Source organism: Ambystoma mexicanum, chromosome 10 (assembly GCF_040938575.1).
Source record: "Ambystoma mexicanum isolate Mex_15411 chromosome 10, UKY_AmexF1_1, whole genome shotgun sequence".
Classification (NCBI taxonomy): domain Eukaryota; kingdom Metazoa; phylum Chordata; class Amphibia; order Caudata; family Ambystomatidae; genus Ambystoma; species Ambystoma mexicanum.
Window position 1 is genome coordinate 530,917,737 of NC_090932.1, and position 22,845 is coordinate 530,940,581.

The following is a 22,845-nucleotide window of genomic DNA, read 5'->3' on the forward strand; positions in this document are numbered from 1 at the left end:
GATCCATGTGAACAGTATATTAAGTTCTTTTGCCCATACTTCCGGTGCCAGCCGTAATGGAGCATTGCAGGTCCCATCAGGGCCTGTGGCTCTTGAGGAATGCAATTTTTCAATCATGGTAACCAGAGAAGTTTCCGAATAATTGCCGACCCGTGTTGCCTGACTTATCATCAACCCAACTTTTTTAGTCTCATCAGAGCCCAAGGTGTTTTTACATGCATGATCCAATCTTTTTCCGGCACATATCAATTGGAAGAGTTTTTTTTTTTAAATTTATTTTTTTATTATAAATCATTTCTTGCTCTCCACATCCCCTGCTGATTATTACTTCTCGCTTGTGCTGCAATGTTTAGCCATGTTTCACATGCTTTATTTTTTTTATGGTTTTGTAGCCACTTCCTATGTTGTTTTTTTAACCATTTTATCTGTTTGGTGGCATCATTACTCTTGTCTTCAGCAGTTTGCTTAATAGCTTTCCTAAGCACATGTTTAGCTTTATTAATTGCTGGATCATAAGATTTGTGCTTGCCGTGTGTAAGATTCAATTTTTCACGGTTGCTGGAATACTTCCGCTTTTGGGAGGCAGCTTCTTTGATCTTACTTATGACCACTTCATATTTTCATCTATCATATCCCACCACTATTGTAATTCATTAACTGCTACCGCATTCACGTTTTCTAATTTTGTGGGATTCCATGTGATCTGATTTGCGGCTTCATTTACTTCTATGTTTCCAGCCATGTGATAATCTGCCTCCTCTTTCGGTATTCCAACATTACAATTAGTGGTAAATGGTCACTTTCTTTTGTTTCTTTCGCCATATCAATGAAACTATTGGCCTTTTCATTCACAATAATGTACACTATACTTGCAAGTACACAGACCCAAGTATAGACCTTATTTGAAGTACCTAACAGTAGTTCTAGGGAAGTCAAAAACGTTGCATACGCCTTCAGTTTAGGTCAAGTCTATTCTTGGGGAGCAAAAACCAATGGTTACTTTTTACAATTACATTCACTAATGCAAGAGCAGTAGACCCTTCCAGTTGTATAATGATTCTCAGTACAAATCACTTTCGAGGGGATTGTATCCTCCGACGTATTCCACATCTATGACCGTAATGACCACTGCTGTGCTGCCTAGGAAATGTTTTCGGCGTCCTGCATCGATGACGTCGATACACTGTCCTCGATGGCCTCCGTCGAGGGTCAACGTCACTGGATGTTATATATAGGGCGCCCGTAGGCTCGGTTCTGTTTTTTCCACGAACGTGTTCGCTTCGGAATCGCGGCACGCTCGGTTCTTCTTCGATTTGTGAAAATGTCTTCTACCCCGGTCAGGCTTCAAAAAGTGTCGGGACTGCGGTTCTAAAATGTCACCCGCACAACGTCCGTCTCTGGTGCCTCAGGGAAAGCCACGCCAACGACTACTGCGAAAACTGCCAGTCCCTGTCGTCGAAGGCCTTGCAGGAGCGGAAGAAGTTATCGGTAGGTAGGGTTTCTAAACCCCGTAAGTCAAAATCTACTGGGCTTTCAAAGGGCGACTCTCCGCATCGGCGTAAGTCCATGGGGGGGGGGGGGGGTCTTGGTCTCAGAGTGGTTTCCGCCATTCCTCTGCATCTTCTAGGCATTCTCGGAAGCGTCGTCACTGGTCGCCTTCCCCGTCGAAGGACTCTGCCAGATGGCGGGTTGCTTGTCCCACCAAGCATTCATCTCCGGTGGAATGGGACGCATTCCGCAAGGAGATGATGGCAATTTTTGAATTGCGGGCACCAGTCCGTGCGCGCCTTCGAGAGAAGCCGGCAAGGAATGAGCTAGAGCCACTGCTCGCACGCCTTTGGGCTCATGTGGTCGGCTGATAATCTGGGGAGCCGTCTAGGTCCCGATCGGACAAAGTTGATTCGCCATAGCCGTGTCAGGTCCAGGTCCCGGTCCCAGTCTTAGAGACCGTCTGAGCCTGTGAGGTCTTCTAAGAAGGCATCGATGTCGTCAGCGCCATGTCCGTCGAGGGACTCTCTCGAGGCTCCGGCCTTGAAGCAGTTGTCGAAGTCATTGATGCCTCGGTTGACGTCTACACAGATTCCATCGGTGCCCTAGATGCTTTTTTGAGGAGAATTTGCCGGAGGTGCCCAGGAGGACGGTGGAAACTTGGAGGAAGGCCGTCTGTAAGTCAGTGAGGCCTGTTTTTGAGCCCTTCTCTGGTCACCCCAACCCTGCCCCCCCCCTCCCCCCCCTTCCACCCTCCCCCAGGATGGATTTATTCCAGCCTTTGGATTACATTTCAGAAATGTAGGAAGGGTCGGATGAGGAGGGGGTTGTGCCTCCTGAGGTTCCTGATTACCTGTTGTCTGGTCACAGCCAAATGGAAGACCTACGTCTGTCCTTGCATGACGCCAGTGGTCTGGACACCTCTCCGGAGGTTGAGTTTGGTACACATGCAGAGTCCTCGGACAGGCGTCTTATGTCGAGGGTGACTGAGTACTGGGGGTGGTCTGCTCCACCTGTTGATTTTCTGCAGGATGATCTGACAGACATCCTGGACCAAGGTCCACCCACTGACCTGGTGTTGCCATTTCATATGGCCTTACAAAGAAGGGTGGCCGCGGCTTGGACTGCTTCGGAGAGTCTAAAAAAATACCGTCCAGCCAGTGGTGACCCCTGCTACTTGTCTACGCACCCCACTCCGGAGAGTTTGGTGGTGCAGGCGGCTACGGTCCCAACGAAGCAGGCTGCGTACCCTACCATCCATCCTGATAGGGATGACAAGCGCTTTGATGGTTGGGCGAAGAAAGTATTTTCATCTGGGGGTATGACTTTAAAGGCAGCCAACTCCGTTTGTGCCTTGGCAAGATTCACTCACACTGTGGAATTGTGCATCTTTGGAGGCTGAACATATTCCCGAAAGGGAGGAACGGGATGTTTTTCTAGCCCCCGTTCAAGATGGCAAGGATGCCATGTGTGAATCCGTTCAGTCGGGTCTGAATGTGGCAGACTGTGTCAGCCGGTTCATGGCGGCGAGCACCGTGATGCACAGGTTTGCGTGGTTGTGGAAGTCTGGGTTTGCTCCAGATGCACAGTCCCGGTTTCTCAACATGCCCTTTGATGGTGTCTATCTTTTTGGCAGCAAGGCTGACGAGAGCCTTGAGAGGTTGCAGAACTCCAAAGCTGCAGCGAAGTCCTTGAGCACTGCAGTATGTCAACCTCTGCCTTTTTGTCCTAGGGGACAGCAATGGAGGGGAGGTTCCCAACCTCCGACTTTTCGTCCTAGGGGACAGCAATGGAGGGGAGGTTGCTTTCGATACTACTCTTCCTTTGGTAGATCAAGAGGAGCTGCCAGTCAAAGGGGCCAACGTAGGAGTACCAGAGGTGGAAAACAAGGTAGTCTAGGTGCCAAAGCCGCTCGGGCCGTTGCCTCCTTGCCCGCAGGCACTTCCGCAGCCGCTTCCGCTCAGTCATGAGGCCATGGCACATGGTTCGCCGGTTGGGGGGGAAGGCTGGCGCAGCATCTTGTAGAATGGCGTGCCATTACTTCAGATTTGTGGGTTCTGGAGATCATAGCCCACGGCTACGGTCTTCCTTTCCAGCAGAGGCCTCACAACAATTTACCGGGGAAGCGCTTTGAAGCGTCCGGATCCACTCCTTGCGCAGGAAATCCTATCCCTGCTGGAGAGACACCATAGAACTGGTGCCTTGAAGAACAAGGGATGGTATTCCCCATATTTTTGGATCCCGAAAAAAGACGGAGGATTGAGACCCATCATGGACTTGCGTTGTTTGAATAAGCTCCTCAGGGAGGACAAGTTCAAGATGCTTACTCTTTCTCAAGTCCTCCAGGCCCTTCAACATCAGGATTGGTTGGTGTCTCTCGACTTCAAGGATGCTTACTTTCATGTGCCGATTCATCCCAAGCACAGGAAATACTGTAACGCTCACCTGATTCCCGCAGAGGTGCCGGTCTTGACTGGGTGAATGCCGTATCTTCAAAGGTGATGTGTAACACACGGTTGGCTCTTTGGACTGGACCTCTGTGCACTGTATGTCTGACTCGAAGAGTAAGATGTCTGCAGATAGAAAATATGGGATTAATGAACTGGGGTTATTGGGTGCCTCTCTCCTCTTCCCTTTCTCTTCTCCTGTAGAACCCCAAAGGTTAACGCCCTCACCTTAGGTAAGTGAACGCCGAGCTCTCCATCTGCCTCGGGGCAGGGTGCCGTAACCAGTTTCTTCACTGGATAAAGGTGCAGGCATCTTGACCTCAGAGGACTGCTGTCCGTCGTTAACTGCACGAACGGTAAGTTCTGGGCACTTCAAATGTCTTAAAAGTCTTTTGTAATGATATCTCTTGTTTTGCAGGGTTCCGGCGAGGGCGGATGGCGGGCTGATGAGAGTTGAGGATCGAACCCGCGTGAGGAATAGCAGCGCCTGGAAGCACGTAAGTAAGCGCTTGTAGCCTGCTTCACGATGCGCACTAACCGTCCCTTTTATCTTGCAGGTACAAGTTCGGAGCTTTAGAGAAGCTGAAGGGTGCTGGAATACCCACTGGATTCGGCGTGGGAAGGAGTAATGGCACGTGAGTATTAAAGTTCCCCAATGTCTTTAAACGCACCTTGTTTTGTCTTTCAGATGCGGGATGCAGCGCCGAAGGCCTCCGGAGCGTGTGAAGAGCTGGTAAGCTTTTGTCTTTCAGATGCCGGAATGCAGTGCGAAGACCTCCGGAGCATGCGAAGAGTAGGTAAGCCTTTGTCTTTCAGATGCCGGAATGCAGCGTGAGGCATTGGTGACAGCCGATGGACCAGGTAAGAGATGCGCTGCCACTGAAGACCGTAGTGCTAACCTGTTCTTTCTTTGTCTTTACAGGTGCTGCTGAAGACTGGATTCCAGGGTGGTAAGCCTTTGTTCCCTTAGGCCCAGGATCAGAAGCAGAAGACACGATGAGCGTTCTGCTGCAGAGAATGCAGAATAACGCAAAGCAAGATTCATCCATAGGGTGTGGTTTAAATAGCCTCCTGTAGTGCTTAGGTGTCTCCTTCCACAGCCACGCCTAGGTAAGAAAAGAGTTCCTGCTTTCCAGAAGAGTTCCAGTGTTCTGAACCTAGGGAGTGGCTCCTGCCCCACCCAACAGGAAAAGTAGTCCCAAACAGAAGAGGATCAGGGGTTCAACTGGCAGGTAAGTAAGCAGCATGGTCTGCTGCAGGTAAGTCCACCCAAGCATTATGAGCCCGGTGCTTCCAGCGCTGGGACTGGGCATCTTTATGAGCCTGGTGCCACTGGCGCCAGGACAGGGTCCAAAAGGTCCCAATTGGGACTGGCTGGCACTCGGAACCGGGGTTATGGGTCTGCTTCCAAGGGAGTCGGGCAAGTCCTGATCTCTTGGAAGCAGAGATCATGACAAATACCTGAGGTTTGCGGTTGTCGACTCACATTTTCAGTTTCGGGTCCTGCCGTTCAGATTGACCTCCGCCCCGAGGATCTTCACCAAGCTAATGATGGTGGTGGCAGCGCATCTCCGGAAAGGGGGGGGGGGATTCACGTCTACCCCTACCTGGACGATTGGTTGATCAGAGCGTGCTCTCCAGAGCAAGTCCTGCATCACCTGTACGTCACCTGCCACTCCCTTCACAAGCTGGGCTTCTCCCTCAACTTAAAGAACATGCCCAGAGTCTCCCGGCGTTCAAGTTCTTGAGGTTGCTGGGCCTCTTGACATCCTGCATTTTTACTGGTGCCAGAGGCCAGGCTACGGATGAGATCTTTGCAGTGGGCACAGTTATCCGGCAGGATGTCGGATCACGTTCAGATTCTGCGCTTGGTCGCACAGGATCTTCTGTGGTGGGACGTCGAAGGAAATCTGCTGAAGGGTGCTCCATTTTGGCAACCGTGGACGGAGGTGACGATCATGACGGACACATCCCTCACGGGTTGGGGGAGCTCATGCCAACAAGCTGACAGCCAGCGGTCGTTGGTCTCGGTCGGAGTCCAGACTCCACATCAATCTGTTAGAGTTGCAGGCTGTCAGGCTAGCCCTGAAGACTTTTCTGCCATCTGTGCGGGGGAAGAATGTCCTGATTATGACAGACAATATAGTGGCCATGCACTACCTCAACAAAAAAATGGGGGGCAGGGTCACTGCACTGTGCGAGAGGCAATGCAGCTCTGGTTCTGGGCCATCCAGCAGGAAATTTTGATCTCGGCAGTTCATCTGGCCGGAGACGAAAACGCGGCGGCGGACACTCTGAGCAGGCAGAGCGCGGTCTCTCACGAGTGGGAGCTGGCTCAGGAAGTTCTTTTGGAGATCTTCGCCCTTTGGGGGACCCCACAAGTGGATCTCTTCGCCACCTGTGTCAACCGGAAGTGCGAAAAGAATCTGCTCGTGGGAATTTCCTCCAAGAGGAGCCTTAGGGGACGCGTTCGTAGTGGAGTGGTCCTTCCTACTGCTGTACGCGTTCCCTCCAGTCCCCGTAATTCCACAGGTGTTGCAGAGGTTTGGTTCCCGGATGATCCTCATTGCTCCGGCATTGGCCAGGAGAGCGTGGTACCCAGACCTTCTAGACATGTCCATCTGCCCTCCAAGCCATCTTCCCTACCGAGATGATCTACTCTCATGGGAGGGGGGTCGAGTTCTCCATCCAGAGGTCAGGTCTCTCAGCCTTCGTGTTTGATATCTGAAAGGCTGAGGTATAAGGATTGGGACCTCCACGAGGACGTGATGGAGGTGTTGCTTTCGGCCAGAATGCCCGCAACAAAATTCTGTTGCCGTTGGAGAAAGCTCTGCGACTGGTGCAGGGTACAGAATGTGGATCCTTTCCAATGTTCCATTACTTTGGTTCTTTTTTTGCTTTCGTTAGCCCACAAGGGCCTGCAAGTGGGTACCATTAAGGGTTACCTGGCAGCGCTGTCAATGTTTAAGCGCTTGTCTGAGGAGTGTTCTTATTTTAAGATACCTTTGATTTCTCAGTTTCTAAAAGGGCTCACTAATGTGTTTCCACCGTCTCCTTTCCAGGTGCTGGGATGGGATTTGAATTTGGTTCTAAAGTTCTTAATGGGAGGGCCATTTGAGCCCTTGCATTCTTGCCCGCTGAGACTGTTGGCTTTTAAGACTGTATTTTTAGTTGCGGTTACTTCCGCACGCAGAGTGAGTGAGTTGCAGGCACTTTCCGCCAAGCCACTTTTCACGGTGTTCCATAAGGACAAGGTTGTCCTTAGGGTTCGTCCTTCTTTTCTTCCGAAGGTTGTGTCGGAATTTCATTTGAGCCAGAAGGTAATTCTTCCGGCGTTTATCCTTCTCCGCATTCTGGTAAGGAAGATTAGAGGCTCCATAGGTTGGATCCTAGGAGAGATTTGAGTTTTTATCTCTAACGGATGTCCCGGGGTCAGAGTGGACGATCAGCTCTTTGTTGGATACGCTGGAAGGCATTTAGGTCAAGCTGTTGCCAAGCAGACCTTGTCCAAATGGATCATTTTGACCCTCTCTGAATGTTACCGTTTGGCAGTTAAGGACCCTCCAGTAGGCTTACGGGCTCATTCTACTAGGGGTGTGGCTGCCTCCACTGCTCTGCAGAGGGGTGTTCCCCTTCGTAATATTTGTGAAGCAGCCACAGGGGCCTCTGTCCATACTTTTGTGAGACACTATTCCCTGGACTCATCCATGGGCAAGATTTGGCCTTTGGTAAGGCAGTTCTCTATTCAGCAATTTTATTGGGCATTCTAAAATTCTAAATTCTTTTTCCCACCTCCAGGTGTTGGTACTGCTTTGGGAGGCTGTCATAGATGTGTAATACGTCGGAGGACACAATCCCCTCGAAGAACAAGTTACTTTCTTACCTGGTAGCGTTCTTTCAATGGGATGTTCCTCCAACATATTCCACATCTAACCCTCCCAGCCTGCCCCTCTACAGAATTTCTTATGTGATTGCAGCTTACGTTTCCGCAAGGCTTTCTGCAGTCATACTGGCAGGAGATTGGTGCCACACGTTCTGTGGAAAAAAAACTACAACTGAGGCTAAGGGCGCCGTGCGTTTTATATATAACATCCGGTGACTTCGACCCTTGACGGAGGCCCTCGAGGACAGCGTATCAACGTCATCGACGCAGGACGCCTACGCCGAAAAATGTTCTGAGGCAGCTCTGCTGTGGTATTCCTCATCTATGACAGTAATGACGTTGGAGGAACATCCCAATGAAAGAAAGTTCCCAGGTAAGAAAGTAACTTGTTCTACTCAGTCAACTGGACAATATACTTTTGGTGAATAGTGACACACTTATTCTAAGTGCAGTAAAAACCTAGAACTACTTTTGTCATAACACACAGTTTTACTAGGTGAGTAAAACCTAAGGATGTAATCTACAATTACAGGTGCTTTTTAAAATCCGGGAACCCCAGATTGAGCTAAACACAAGATAAGTAAAACCCACATACTTTGTTCCCCTCACAATGGAGGGGGAAAGTAAAACTCTATGTTAAACTTTACTGAATAGTTATTCTAGGTAGGCAACAACCTAATGCAGACTTGAGGACAGGCTAGCAGCAAGTCAGGGGAAGCAAGACCCAGTTGGGGGACACGCATACAATTATCCTCAAGGGACTATCTGGTGATACCAGCACTTGCTTTTTGGGAAAAGGCACAATCTAATCACAGAGTAAAATACCTACATATCTATTTATTTGCATTTGTATAGCGCACTTACATCCCTGGGGCATTGAGGTGCTGTTGCATGAAGTCTTACAAGAAAGTTGGATTTGAGCGTGTTACAGGTGACCAAAATTGGTCTCTTGGGTACAAGTGCATAAATGTAGTTTATTAAGTACATGACAGTTGGGTGACTTAATAAAGAAAAAACATAATCAAGTGGGTATGCAGTAACTCAAGGATACACCAGCAATAACACGTGAGGGAGTTGGACGCCAGTTATACAAAGAGCTTGGTTTTAATGGATTTCCGAAAGGCTTGGTGGGACTCGATCAGTCTATTGATTCTACTTTCTATTAGACTGGCAAAACAGTGGCTAAGGAAGAAAAGATGTCAACCATACTTTTAAGAATAGTGCATCACACATTCAAGATCCGTAAGAACTTTTGTAACTGTTTACTCTTAGAATTACAGTTCCCAACCAACTCTTTACAAGTAAGTAACTTTTAAAACACTTATTTTCTTTTCTAGGCAGGAGTCCCAATCCCCTGACAGTTTATCCCTTATTCTTGAAGCATGAGTGTTTTCGGTGGAAGAAAGGGGTGTGGGGGGGCACTAGGACTAGTGACCAAAAGGCAGTGTCAGAATAGGTTCTTTAGTAGCAAAAATCAGAGTTCCTTAGGAAAACTGGGCAAACGGGTAAGTACTTCACTTTAGAGTTAGAAGAGGGTCCAGGGGCTCTGCAGAAGACCTAGCAGTGGGACTGGGTGTACTGGACGAGGGACCTCTCAATCACAGAAAACACCACATAGCTACATAGAAATCCTAACAGGCTTAAGGTAAGTACATACCCAAGCCAACACAGTACCTCAGCATTCAAGAAGATTTTGCAGCACGAGAACTTCAGGGTCTTCAGCCAAATACCCGGTCAGTGGATTCCTTGTCGTGGAGACTGAAAACAAGACCTCAGAAGCGACTTTGCTGCAGGTATCGATGAAGAAGGCTCTAGGCAAGGGTTTCCCTCGTGGTTGAATGCGGTTCTGCAGATTTGGTGCCTTTTCAAGGAGCACAGAGGAAGACAGAAAGTTTTAAAGGTCCAGCGCTCTGGTGAGGGGACTTTTTGGACTTGATTCGTGCCTCTGGATATCCACCAGGATGCCCACAATGTTTTAGCGAGATTCGTAATTCGTTGGACCGTGCACTGCATGGCTTCAGGTCCCAGGGTATTGGGGGTATTGCAGCAACGCAAGGTCGCAGCAAACTTGTGGGATGGCTCGAAATGCAGGTCTTCTTGAGTCTAGTGGGTCTCACCAGGCTCTGGGTCGGGAGCGTCGTTTTCGGAGTCCACAGTGCGATTGGAAGGAAGGGCTACAGCAGGCTCTCCGGTCGCTGGAAATCTTTTCCGCCACTTTAACTTTGTCATCCTTTTCGGTTTAAGTTCCAGTGGTCGACATATCTTCAGCTTCCAGGTTCGCAGTATTTATCAGGAATTACAACACAACCTCTGCATTCTCTCCCTGCATTTCACAAGAAGGGGCAGTCTGGTTGTCCAATCAGGACAGCCAGCCCCCCAATGGGATTTGTCCCTGTTCCAGCAAATCGTAAGACAAAGGACTGGGGAGGTTTGGACTCCTCCCTCACTTCCTGCTCTCCCAGACAGACTGCCATGGCAAGAAGTCCAGGGGACTCCTGCCGAAGACAAAAATCACACAAAGGAATTTCCCGCCCTGGATGTCGGGGGAAGGAACAAGAAAAGACAAACGCTAAAATGGCAAAAAGACTGGGGCCATTTTGGTAAAAATGGACACCCTTAGGTCCCTTTACAGCAGCTGTGAACACAGCCCACAGTAAAGGTGCACCACATTAATACAAGGTATCGCTGCCACCAGCCATTGAATGTAAGCTTGTCATTTTAACAGAATTGTTAGTTTTAGTGTGAAAGGGGATACATTGCATCTCCCCAGCACTCCACTTAAGGTAGGTTGTGCTGGTTTCACTAAATAAAATGTAAAAGGATCCAAAGATCTGGTCTACCCATGGGAACTGTGGTTCACCCAAGGTTAGCACATGAAAGTTAAAAGGGGAGCTCCTAGGGCAACCCAGCAACAACAGGCACTTATTGCCAATAAGTTGTTTAAAGATGCTAACTTTAAAAAGACCCTATGGAGAGTCTTAAACATGACACTCCTAAAAAGAGTTACAGATTATGTGAGTTTGGAAAAAGGTTCCCACTCACTGAGGTATTAATGAAAAACATTCCACTAATAAAGCAAAACGTTCTGGGGTTGAACCAGGAAAGGAAGATCTACTAGTTCTGTGGAAATCTTAACTAACACTTAGTTTACCTTCGAGTTTAATTTGTGACTTTATTAAAATATCTTTTTTTTTTTTGTTTGTTTTTTTTTGTGATGTATTTTCTGGAAATGTGTGTTGACTAGGTGTAACTTTTTCCCAGCCTGCTAGGCCTGAAAGTGTAGGCAGTTACGCTGTATTTGTATGTTTGGCGATTTTTGCTTTTTCTTTTTCTCCCGCAAAAAATTGCGGGCATACCCCTCGACCCTACCACACCCCCTCTATACACTTTACCGTCTATACCTTTGTGGTGGAGATAAAGGGCTAAAATTGCCAAGAAATGCTATCTGGCAATTGTGAGTAATACCCAGTGTGAAGCCTTGTCGCTCTGTTCATGTTGCCTATGTTACAAGTGGTTTGGCTTCCCTATCTTATCAGGTGTGTAGTTGGCCTATTGCGGTTAGGGGTTGTAGTACCCTTAACGGAGGTCGGTACAAAAACTGCCTTAACCGCGTTCTAGGAAACGCTGAGTTGAGCTGTAAAATGTAAGGTTGGTGCTTGAGGTTGGTCGTAGCCCTTCCCATTCTTTATTCTTTGGTACTACATTTTCATATCGTTTCCTTGCACAGCTTTCGGTATACTTAATGTTAGCCCACTCTTGAGTTGGGTGCTCCCTTTTCAGTTGCCTTGTGCTATCATCATTTGGCATCCGCTCTGGCAAACCTTACAAGCTGATGTCACTTGTCAATAGACGCACTCGATTGCACCAGGAAAAACCTAGATAGTAGGTTACCAAACACTCACAGCATTTGCACGATTTCCTCACAGCTACACCACTAGATTTCTCCTTCACCATGCCCAATTTCTAATCTTCATAGTGCCTTATTCCTGTGTTCATTCTCTTTTTTTTTTTTTTTTTTGGAATATCTATTTTTTTTTTTTTTGGAATATCTATCTTTGAGAAGAAAGTATTTCTCATCTGAGCTACTGGCGAGCAAATAGACAAGTATCCCATCAAGCGGCATTCTGAGCATGGTGATATACAGGTAGTTCCTCAATTGGCACCATTGCTGGCCTGTAGTGACTGCATTGGATTCAAGTGGGGACATCGCTGTACCACAAAGCTGTCGGTTGTCAGCAACACCCGAATGGGAAAGTTCACCTAAATGAAACGGTCCTTCCGGTGGGTCTCTGGAAAGGATGATTCAATGCTACAGGTTCCTCTTGGACCTGCGAATACATTCCACAACTTTGACTAGCTGTTAACAGCAGTGCAGTATCACGTCAACCACTAGCTGGATATTTCTTCAGCTCAATGGCGGAGCCTCTTGTAAATGAATCTGTCTGCCAAATACAGGATTAATACTTGTTAGTGGGTTAGCAGTGCCTTGTATCCTCATTTTTGCAGTTTTGTATTTCCGAGCACCATTTTGTCTCCACCGCTTTGCCGATTTTGAGTGACGGCAGTGGAACCTCTATTGAATGTTTAGTACTTTATAGAGGTCTTCTAAGAATTTTCCTGTGACATGCCTTCCCCGGTCACTTAACTGATTAATCCAGGGAATTTGTCCCCCTATCCCCAAGGGGGGGAGCCATTTCCTTTGGCACTAGGGAGTAGACCCTATGGGACAGGGCAAGTGGGGTCCCACTGGGGGTGTGCTGCCCCCCCCCCTTTGGTAGACGGGCAATCCCTAGATGGGTATGTTACCCCCGCCCCCTTATCTTGAGAATAAAATAGGTTTGATGGATGGGAATTGACATATGCTATGAGTTACCACTTTAAATTGGTATGGTTTCTAACCTGACCCAGAGAACAATATAAAAATGCACACCCTTCCTGCCTCGAGGGAGAGGAACTCGCCCACATCCATGAAAAGCAGGATACAGGCCAACAGAGTCCCACAGGAGAACCCCCTCCTCATGGGCAGTGTAGCCTGGAGGAACAAGCCTGAACCCAATGGGAAGAATGCAGTACATTGTGCAGAGAAGTCACAGCACAGAACCAAGAGCTCAGGGAGAGGAGAGGAGGCCCAGTGGAGGGAGCTAAAGCTGCAGACGAGCTGCTCCAGCAGAGGTCGAAGGAAGCCCGCGGAACAAGACTGCACCACATTCCCAAAACGACCATCCAGATTAGCGCTGCTTGAAAAGAAAAGGTACGTGGACCTCAGGAGAACCAGGAGGTGGGTGGTAAAGTCAAGAACTGCAGCAAGGTGGGCCTGAGCATCAAACAACCCCAGGGTCGGGGCAGCGGTGAGAGCCATTCAATGACTCGATGGCGAGGTAAGAATAATTCAAAGTCTGGTCGAAGAGACAACGCGCAGGTTGGCGGCACACAACCCGAGACCCCAGGGAATTGCAACTTGAGTGGAGAGCAGATTATCTGCATCACTGGAAAGTGAGTCTAGGGGAGCACCCCGAGCTTGACTTCAAAGTCCCAGCAATCCTACGTGTATCACATGCCCGTGAATGGTACAAAGTGTCTGGCAAACCCAAATCAGGAATAAAAGTCTGAAGTGGAACAGGTGAAGACATTCAATGATTTCATCCAGACACTTCTGTTTTTCCAAGAAGCAGCAGTAATGGCCAGAGAATTCCCCATATAAATAACTGACCAAAATTGGTCAGCGAGAACCATTTTAAATGTTGCAGAATCTGCTATACCCCTCCTTGTACTGGAGAAGGGAAACTTCGCAGTCAGTAAGGATATGATGAGCTGTTCTGTGTGAGCAAAACCTAGCTTACACTTACGTTTTCCTCTTGGTATCCCCTTCCACATGCAAATATATTATTGCACTGGCAGTATATTCATACGCAGATATAATCTAGATCTGCGCAGCTTTATACTACTCCATTTAGTGACGTAGCTCACTGGGGAATTCAGTGGAAAACTGCTTTTACATATTCAGGATATCTGTTTTTCTCATTCAGTTCTATATCTTCCATCTCATCACTGTGTGCTGATTTCACTTTGAACTTTACCTTAAAATGCTCTGTGTCCTCTGCATCTGTCGGAGGAATACCCACAGCATTACAGTGCAATTGTGCAGTGGTTCCTTAATAAAATGGGAGTGTTTGATCAATGCCCCATGTAACTAACTTCTCTGATAGATGTGCTCTCTTTATCCGGTCCAATGCACAGCGTTTTCCTAATCTCTGCCAGCATTAACTGCATGTCCCATATGCTATGTGTAGTGCTACAACCACTATGAAAACCTGTTGGATTCATGTCAGGCAATCCTCTGCCCTCACACCATTTATTGAGTTGTTTTAAAATAATTTTCGCAAAGATTTTGCTGCTAGTATCCAGCATTGCCAGCAGTCTAAAAATCTTCGGATCTGCTCTTGAACCTTGCTTAAATACTGGTATGAGAATAGAGTATCGCCAGCTTTCCGGAAGTTTGCCACTCTTTATAATGTCCTTAAAAGCCCTGATGAAAGAACTTTGCCCATAACATATATATATCCATCCATCCATTTGATCTGGGCCTCTCTCCCCTTGACCAATTTGAGTTTTCTCAGTTTTTGCTAGGTCTTTCCAATAGATATTATATCATTAATATATTGTACCCAAGAGTCTTCCGTTATGTTGGTTATTTCTCGGTGTTCACTTTGCGCTATGTATGAGCGGTGTCCTTTGCTATATTGCACGCTTGTGTCAAGGCAAGAGTTCGGCTATCTGTGTTTACGTGTAGGTATCGGAGTTGTCCGTTTTCATTCACTTCATACTCTGTATGTACAGCATAATCAGAATTTTACTCTTTTGTATTCTTCAAACAGGATCCCTCCACACAATACTCTTTGAGTATGATGATGCAACCTCTGACTTGACGTGGCATATTTTGAGTGATGCTGTGGGTAACAAAACAATCCTGGGACTTCCCATCTATTTGAGGTGGCAAAAGTGATGGTGTATTGAACACTGAACATTTTGATAGGGTTACATTGGTTGACTTCAGTAATGGCTCGAATTTAATTAGTCTTTATGCTGGCAAATGTTTTTGTTTTTGGATAACCTGCAATTAGGGATATGGGTCGTTTGACCGACGTCAACAAATTAGCGGGGGAATTGACGGTAGTCGATTTTCGCCGCAAATCAATTTGACCTTTGGCAAAATCCCTGGCCTGCCAGCAGCCCTATATCCATCCCTCTTCCCCTACTTACCTTATTGCCGTCCGCCGGTGCATCTTACACCCTGCAACGAGGGTCGGATATAACCCAGCAATGTCCCATTTTAAAAAGTCCCCCGCTTCCAATGTCCCGTAAGCAGGGGACACCCCCGGAACCCCTGTTCCCATTATAGCGAGCAGGGGACATGGCTTAGTTGAGCGAATTTTTGGATGTACGCTCATTTTGTACAGCCTAAATTTGGGCAACTAAGCCATACAGTAATTTTATTTTCGGTCAAATTGACCAATTCTGCAATTAACATATGTTAATGCACCAATACGGGATGATCTAGCACTAGGTACTCTGGGACCTCTACTAAGATGGCACCAGTCACTGACCGCAAACAGGGTGTAAACCATGTCATCACATGATGTAATGCTATAATATTGTAAGTGATTGAACAATGTTTTATCATTCATGCATCATAGTCAACCCTCTTGATCACATTCAGGGAGGCGTTGAATTGGACTTCAAAGTTTTTCCCGAAGTGTTATTCAAAACAATGTTTTTAGCACACAAGAACACTTATTGGGGTCCACCTTTTCAGTGTGGAGGCTGATCCTTATTTTGGTACCATTTAATGGGTGACCTCAGAGGATGGATTTCACAGAAGATTCCTCATAATGTATGGGGGCGTCCTTAGGCATGGGGTGCCTGGGGCTGTTGCCCATTTCAGAGACAATTGTGTGGTTTCATAAGAACTTGGGGCCACATTTCAGTGAGGAACTATTTTTACTTTTTATTCGACCTTCATAAGAAGTATGTAGTCCCTGAGTTATACGTCACTCGGTAATTCTTCAAGAGTGAGGTTTTTGTAGGAAAAATTTAAAAGCAACGAACTTCGTCCATAGTGCAGAGTTATATGGTGTTGTTCACAGGGTATCCCGGGTTGGTTTTTGGGATATCCTTAGTTTAAAAAGTGGTCGACCGGTTTCGATGAATTTAATTGATCGTCTTCTTCAGGACCTTGATTTTGGCTTGTCTCTATGAGATCAGGGGTATGGAAGGGGCACCGTCATCCCTTTTACCTTATATATAGTCGCTCACAGCCGGGTCTTTTTTGTATCATGCGTGACTCCAGTCCGTGTGTCACGAATGCTTGCTGGTGTCTGTGAGAAGGCTAAAACTGAACAACTCCTTCGTCTCACAGACACCAGCAAGCATTCGTGACACACGGACTGGAGTCACGCATGATACAAAAAAGACCCGGCTGTGAGCGACTATATATAAGGTAAAAGGGATGACGGTGCCCCTTCCATACCCCTGATCTCATAGAGACAAGCCAAAATCAAGGTCCTGAAGAAGACGATCAATTAAATTCATCGAAACCGGTCGACCACTTTTTAAACTAAGGATATCCCAAAAACCAACCCGGGATACCCTGTGAACAACACCATATAACTCTGCACTATGGACGAAGTTCGTTGCTTTTAAATTTTTCCTACAAAAACCTCACTCTTGAAGAATTACCGAGTGACGTATAGCTCAGGGACCACATACTACTTATGAAGGTCGAAGTAAAAATAGTTCCTCACTGAAATGTGGCCCCAAGTTCTTATGAAACCACACAATTGTCTCTGAAATGGGCAACAGCCCCAGGCACCCCATGCCTAAGGACAGGAGTCCCCATACATTATGAGGAATCTTCTGTGAAATCCATCCTCTGAGGTCACCCATTAAATGGTACCAAAATAAGGATCAGCCTCCACACTGAAAAGGTGGACCCCAATAAGTGTTCATAGTCAACCCTGCATAACGCATATCCCTGTTCATGACCATACTTAACAGCTTTTGGTAATTGGGTCACCAATGTGCGGGTGCAGTGGCCAAGGCTTGTTTTATTCCTATGAAGTCTTTCTCTGCATCCTCTAACCGATGTAATGGTTTAGGTATGTGGTGTTTCTTGGAATGGAACCACTCTTGTGGTATAACCTAATGAGTTGCATGTGATTATAACTAATGCAATCATAACCAATGAATACAAATAATTCCAAAAAGAAATTCGTTTTTGTTGTTTTTTGGGGGGGAAGTTCCCCCCCAAACTACCCACTTTTTAAAAAAAATAATACTGCCCCCCCCCCCTCCAACACCACTATTCCCTCTCACCCCATTTTAGTTTTTTTTCAAAATGAGTTATGTAGGTATTAGTAGTTTTTTCATTTGTTATTTTTTCATTAGTTTTGTATTTGATTTAAAATCGCTGCATACCATCCTAATGTCCACTGACAAAAATACCTTGTATTCCTCCCAAAAGGATCTCAAGTGGCTAATCTGGTTTACTTGGGCTGTTTTTAAATTGTATTCCCTGAGCAAGTTTGTGCTTTTTCATGTGTCCTAAATAATGCACCTTTTTCCTTGCATAGCTGTAATTTCCTGTTTGGATGCTCATGTGCATGGATTTGTTTTGGGGACGTTTATTCCTTTTTCAAATGACTAATCAATTCCGACTGAAATGCCTTATTCTGCCTCTGCCTTTAATAGATATTAGAGTTTTCTTCCTAGGGGCTCAATAGTATCAACTTGATTACACACTGGTTCGACTAAATATCTGCTGAGATGGGGCCAACTGACAGTAGTAAGGATTCTGTTATGGGATGTATCACTGGGTTATTTTCGATAACTACAGCTTGCACAATTTTAGAGGTAAATGGAACACTGGAACACATGCTAAATCTTTGTTACATTGCTGAACAGTTTGTCCCTGTGTATTTTATACAGTGCATTTTTCCCAATTTATTTCATGCTACACAAAGGGCACTTTGGTCTACTGGAACCAATGTCTGTAGAGAAGCAACTTTTTCCTCGACATTCCATATTGTTTTGTTGCTTAGGCTGCGGCTAGAAATTTTTTGCGATCCCGTTTGGAAAAGGAGAGGCAGAGACATCAGCTCCTGTGACTTGGAGTTTAGGCCGATTTAGGTAATCCAACTTCCTCTGTCCCTTGTGTCTTCAGTAGTGTTGATCAGTACTATTTTGTACCACAAAAATAGACTACATACAAGGACTGGATAATGATGCACTTATTATGAATCAATGAGCAGATGGAAGATCAGCATTAATAGTGTGTTCTGGAATGTAAAATGTAAGGTAATTGCAAATGGTTGCAAGCCCCTGAACTCTAGATGACTGAGAAGTGACAGGTTGAAAAGCTACTGTGAATCTGATGGTGCCATCACTCCTCCTCCTTTGGTAGCCTTTCCCCATGTGGCCAGGGGACGACAGCCACTACCTGATGCTGACTTTCTGGACGCCTATATGAGGGAGGGCCACATGAGGGGAGGGGGATGTGGAAGGTGATCCTCGGGGTGTGGGTTGGGGGGCATCATTGGAAGAATGCACATACTCCCCTTTCCCTTTTAGGGATGGTAATGCTGTCTCTCAGGCTTTTATGGCTTATTGTGAAAGTTTCCTTACACTGCCCACAAAACCTGCTAAAGACCTCTTTTTAGTATTATGAAAAAAGAAAACCTAGGCAAGCCCAACATTTCCATATATGTATACTGAGACGAGGAGGCTGAAGGTAGCAATGCAGATCCACAATGCTGAGAACTACAGAACGCGCTCTAGTAGTTGCGAGTGCCTGACGGGTGCTGGGAGATTTAGAATGCAGAACCTGAATGAACACTGTTAGAGATACCTGGAGAAGTCGCATCTGCTCTGTCGATCGAGGGACTGCTGCGCCGCTGTGTAGGGGTCCGTGGAGCCAGCCAGCTTAAGGTTGAAGGAGGAAGGCTGCAGCAACTGGTGTGCCATGCTGGGACCGCACCAGAGGAAGAAGGCAAGCCTGGTCGGCGGCCGTGGCATGCAGGGAACTGCGCCTCTACGACAGGAACACAGATAAAGGCTCAACCACCAGGCGTGAGACACAAAGGACGTGGAAGCCGGCGAATGAGGACTGTGAACCTACAAACTGGAGGCAGAGCACAGAGATGCTGTGCCCTGCTCACCGCGAGGGAACCGAAGAGCGCTGAAGAAAGCCTGAGAGTCCTGGAGAGCGAGATTGGGACACCAGGGCTTTTCGGCAATGATACCGAAGAAAGCTAAACAATTGTAAATGGAATGAAAGGGGATCATATTGGGAGGCGAAACCCGAGAGTGGTCAAGGTGGGAGAAGAAAATCCCTCACCTTGTGAACCTTTGCAAAACTGCAAGTGTGTGTAAAGTAAAGCACGTTGAAACCTCTGGCAGGAGAGTATACCACGTCAAAGCTAATGTTTGCAGTTGTAGAAAATAGACCACCCAAATAAGTCCTGCCACAGGAATACACCAGGTATATCCAAGAACATGAGAGAAGTAAAAAAGAACCTGGCAGGGGAGTACCCAGGTATCCTGTATAATTGGAACTTCAATCGAAAAATGTTTTGGAATACAAAGTGTTGTTGTTTGGAGGTTGAGGAATCGTGAACAGCAACCTGGGGAACTGATAACATTATCCATAGTGTTCTTTTTCTGCTGGAGTGCCTTTATTTTTTTCTGAACATGAACATTTGTGCACCTTTCAAGACTAGAGACATTACTCCATTGCGCAGTAGATTTACTTTAGAATCTGAGGGCAAGGATAGAATTTCATACAGAGGATAGTTTTGCTTTGGACATCTTGACATTGGGCAGACCCTTAGTTTTTGTTGCAGTAGGGAAATAACTCTTAGAAGTAGGGACAGAAGGGGATCCAAGATGGCAGCCAAGCTGAGAGTTCACGGCATACCGAGCTCTGTGCCCCATAAGAAGCATTTAATTCTTGGTTGTTACTCTAGAGTTTGCTCATAAACCCATACTGCCCATAAAGGAAAAACAGCACGCCTTTTGCTTGATAAAGCAATGTTTTTATATCAAAAGTTGTCCTTTTATGATGACACGTGTTTCGACGGATGACCGTCTTTTTCAAATCAGTGCTATGTTTACCAAAAGAAATTATGTTGCCAATATATAGTGATTTCAAAGTAAATTAACATAAGAAGCAATCAATGTGAATGGTGTTGAGTTAGGAACACTCTGCGCATCTTAACAACAATGTCAAACTACATCAGTTCTGGAGGCGAGATGCTGCTGATCTGGGGACATTTTGCCCACTGTCGTTGGAGGACGCGAGCTGCGCCGAAGTTGATTCGGCCCCCTGTGGGACGGCACACGGATGCAGACAATCTCCGGATGTGAGCAAAGTGAATACGCAAGCTCCTCTCATGCTCCCGGCACTGCAGCGAAGATGGGAGGAGAGAGTTCCTTTAATGCGACCCCGGTGAGGTTTTGAGGGACCACACCTACGAGCAGCGGGAGCCCAGGGAGTCTTACTGGTTGCAGTGATCCTGGCCAAATCCTTTATGGCATCGGGTGAGTGATCTCCCCACTTGTTATATTACCTGGCCCAGTTATAAGCCCCCAGAGACAACACTTTGCAGTAAAGCGATCAGCTGAGCCACAGACCATATACCACATTACTGCTTTTGTTGAGTACTTTAGGCCGTTGTGCTTAACGGCACGGTTCTCTGAAACACTACATTGTATGGAAAAGACACAGTATGGTTTGAGAAATGGGGCATTTATTGATAGCGCAAAGTGCTAAATTTAGACCTCTGGAGAGACGACTCGTATGTTAGAAATGTTATAGGGAGAAGACTGCTAGGCAGTAGGAGGATAACTCCTATAACTCCAAGTTTTTTTTCTTCACTCCCATGATGCCAATAGGTGTGACCCACCTATATTAACGGCGCCTGAAAGAGCAGTAATTCAGAAATTAGAAGTACAATTTTTTTTTATAGAGTTGTTATCCCCTCATTTGATTTGTGCACAACTAAAGGCAACAACACTAATGGGGCAAAGCTAAAAGAGAGATGAGAATTCTGAAATTCAGGTTGATTCGGAATCAATACCACCATTAACAGGATAATCCTGAGCACGCACATGGTCCGTGTCAGAACCACTTCCTCCTATTGTCAATCCAGTTTGGCAATTGCTGGCTCCTGACAGGCGGACCTGTAAAGAATCTGGAACATAAGGTTGAGCTGGACAAAGCACACCAGGTCATCCCAGACAGTGGCCTCAAAAGATGTGACAAGCTGGCAGCTTCTTTGCAAACACAATTTGACAATTTTACAACAGAATTCAAATCCTCCCTGGCAGACATAAGAAAAGATACTGCATCTCTGGAGGAATGAACTGCTCAAAACAATCGGGCATTACAAGATTTAGCACAGGAATCCACGAAGTAAGAGGTGCTCCTGGAACAATTGGCACGGACAACATATAATGTGGAGTAGCAATGTGAGGATCTGGAGATGAGATCTATGCTGTCCAATATTTGCATATGGAACATCCCGGAATCCGTGTCGGACTCTGCTTTTAAAAGAGGTGGTCACTGGGGTCTTTAGGTAACTTGGAGGGTAAAGTTGTGGAAGGAGGCGGGTGGGCCTGTACACGGAATCATTATCAAGAGGAAAGAAGGGAACGGACGGAACAGCATATTCAAGCAGGAGGCCATGCTGTAATGGTTTTACCCCTGTGTGTTTTGACACTTAATGGGCTGAATATAATAGAAGTGGCTGAATTACCCCTGTAAAGAGGAGGACATTGGAACGGCTATATGCACCAGCCTGATCTTATAGCTTTACAGGAGATGCATATTACATTTCTGGACCGTATATGCCCCAAACACAGGCCAAGAGGGTTTCCTGAAGTTGGCCCTGTCAAACTTGGAACAGTTTGGTCAGGGAGAAATTCTAGTGATGGGGGGCGTTTGAATATTGCGTTGGACCCTTCACGGAATAGAACCTCTAACACCACACACATACAACCTGCCCTCAGACAGAAATTTGAGCAATTGACTCTCTGGGACACGTGGCCTTTGAAGGGAGGTGAATGCGCATGCACATTGTTTTCCCACGTTATCAAATCCTTTTCCAGGATATTATTTTAGGGCTACAACTGGCTTGATAGGAAGGGTGATGCAGATCAAAACACATGCAATTACCATTTCAGATCATGCCCCTCTAACTATGGACCTTAACCTTACATTAGCACGACGCAGCTTCTAGAGCTGGAAATTTTAGAAGGCGTTAATTTCCGATCTTCTGTGAAGACATAGAGGGGAAAATTGTGGAATATTTCGATTTGGCTGGAAATGGAATTCTAGACCTGGTTTGGCACGCTTTTAAAGCGACCCTGCGGGGGAGCTTATCACGATACAGGGGGGGAAGCTTAGGCGAAATATGGACAATGAGTTGGAATCTGAAGTAAGGGAAACTGTAAAACAAATGGAATCGGACACATCCCTGAACCTTTATTGCCGATACTGAATAGCTATGGGTAAACTAGATCTAATGCACACCAAATAGGCAGACAAAACCTTACTATATCTAAAGCAGAGGTTTTATGTTAAGGCAAATCGGGCAGATACTATGTTAGCCAGAAAACTAACAGAAATTAGCGTCTCCGATAATTCAAGGGATGGAAGATTCAATGGGAAAAGAAAGTAACAGTGACGGAAGACATTATAGCCCAGTTTCAAGTATTCTATTCTAGGCTCTATGAATCTGATTCTCCAGATCAGTCGGCACAAAATTATCCAGAGGCGAGCCAACTGGAGAGAATTTTCGGAACAAGATGGAGGGAATTTAGATAATGATATCACCCAAGAAGTAGTACTGTCAGTTATAATTAATCTCCCAATAGATAAAGCGCTGTGCCCGGATGGGTACGCTGCCTCTTTCTATAAAATGTTTCGAGTAACTTTGGTCCCTAGGCTAACGGAACTCTTAATTCCTTTGC

The 22,845-nt window shown here is 46.3% G+C and overlaps 1 protein-coding gene across 2 annotated transcripts in view; it reads left to right on the forward strand.

The window, feature by feature from the left end:
• The window catches only part of PPP1R7 (protein phosphatase 1 regulatory subunit 7), a 735,538-nt gene that overhangs the window by 58,458 nt on the left and 654,235 nt on the right, over nucleotides 1-22,845 (forward strand). The gene's annotated exons all lie outside the window — the stretch shown is intronic.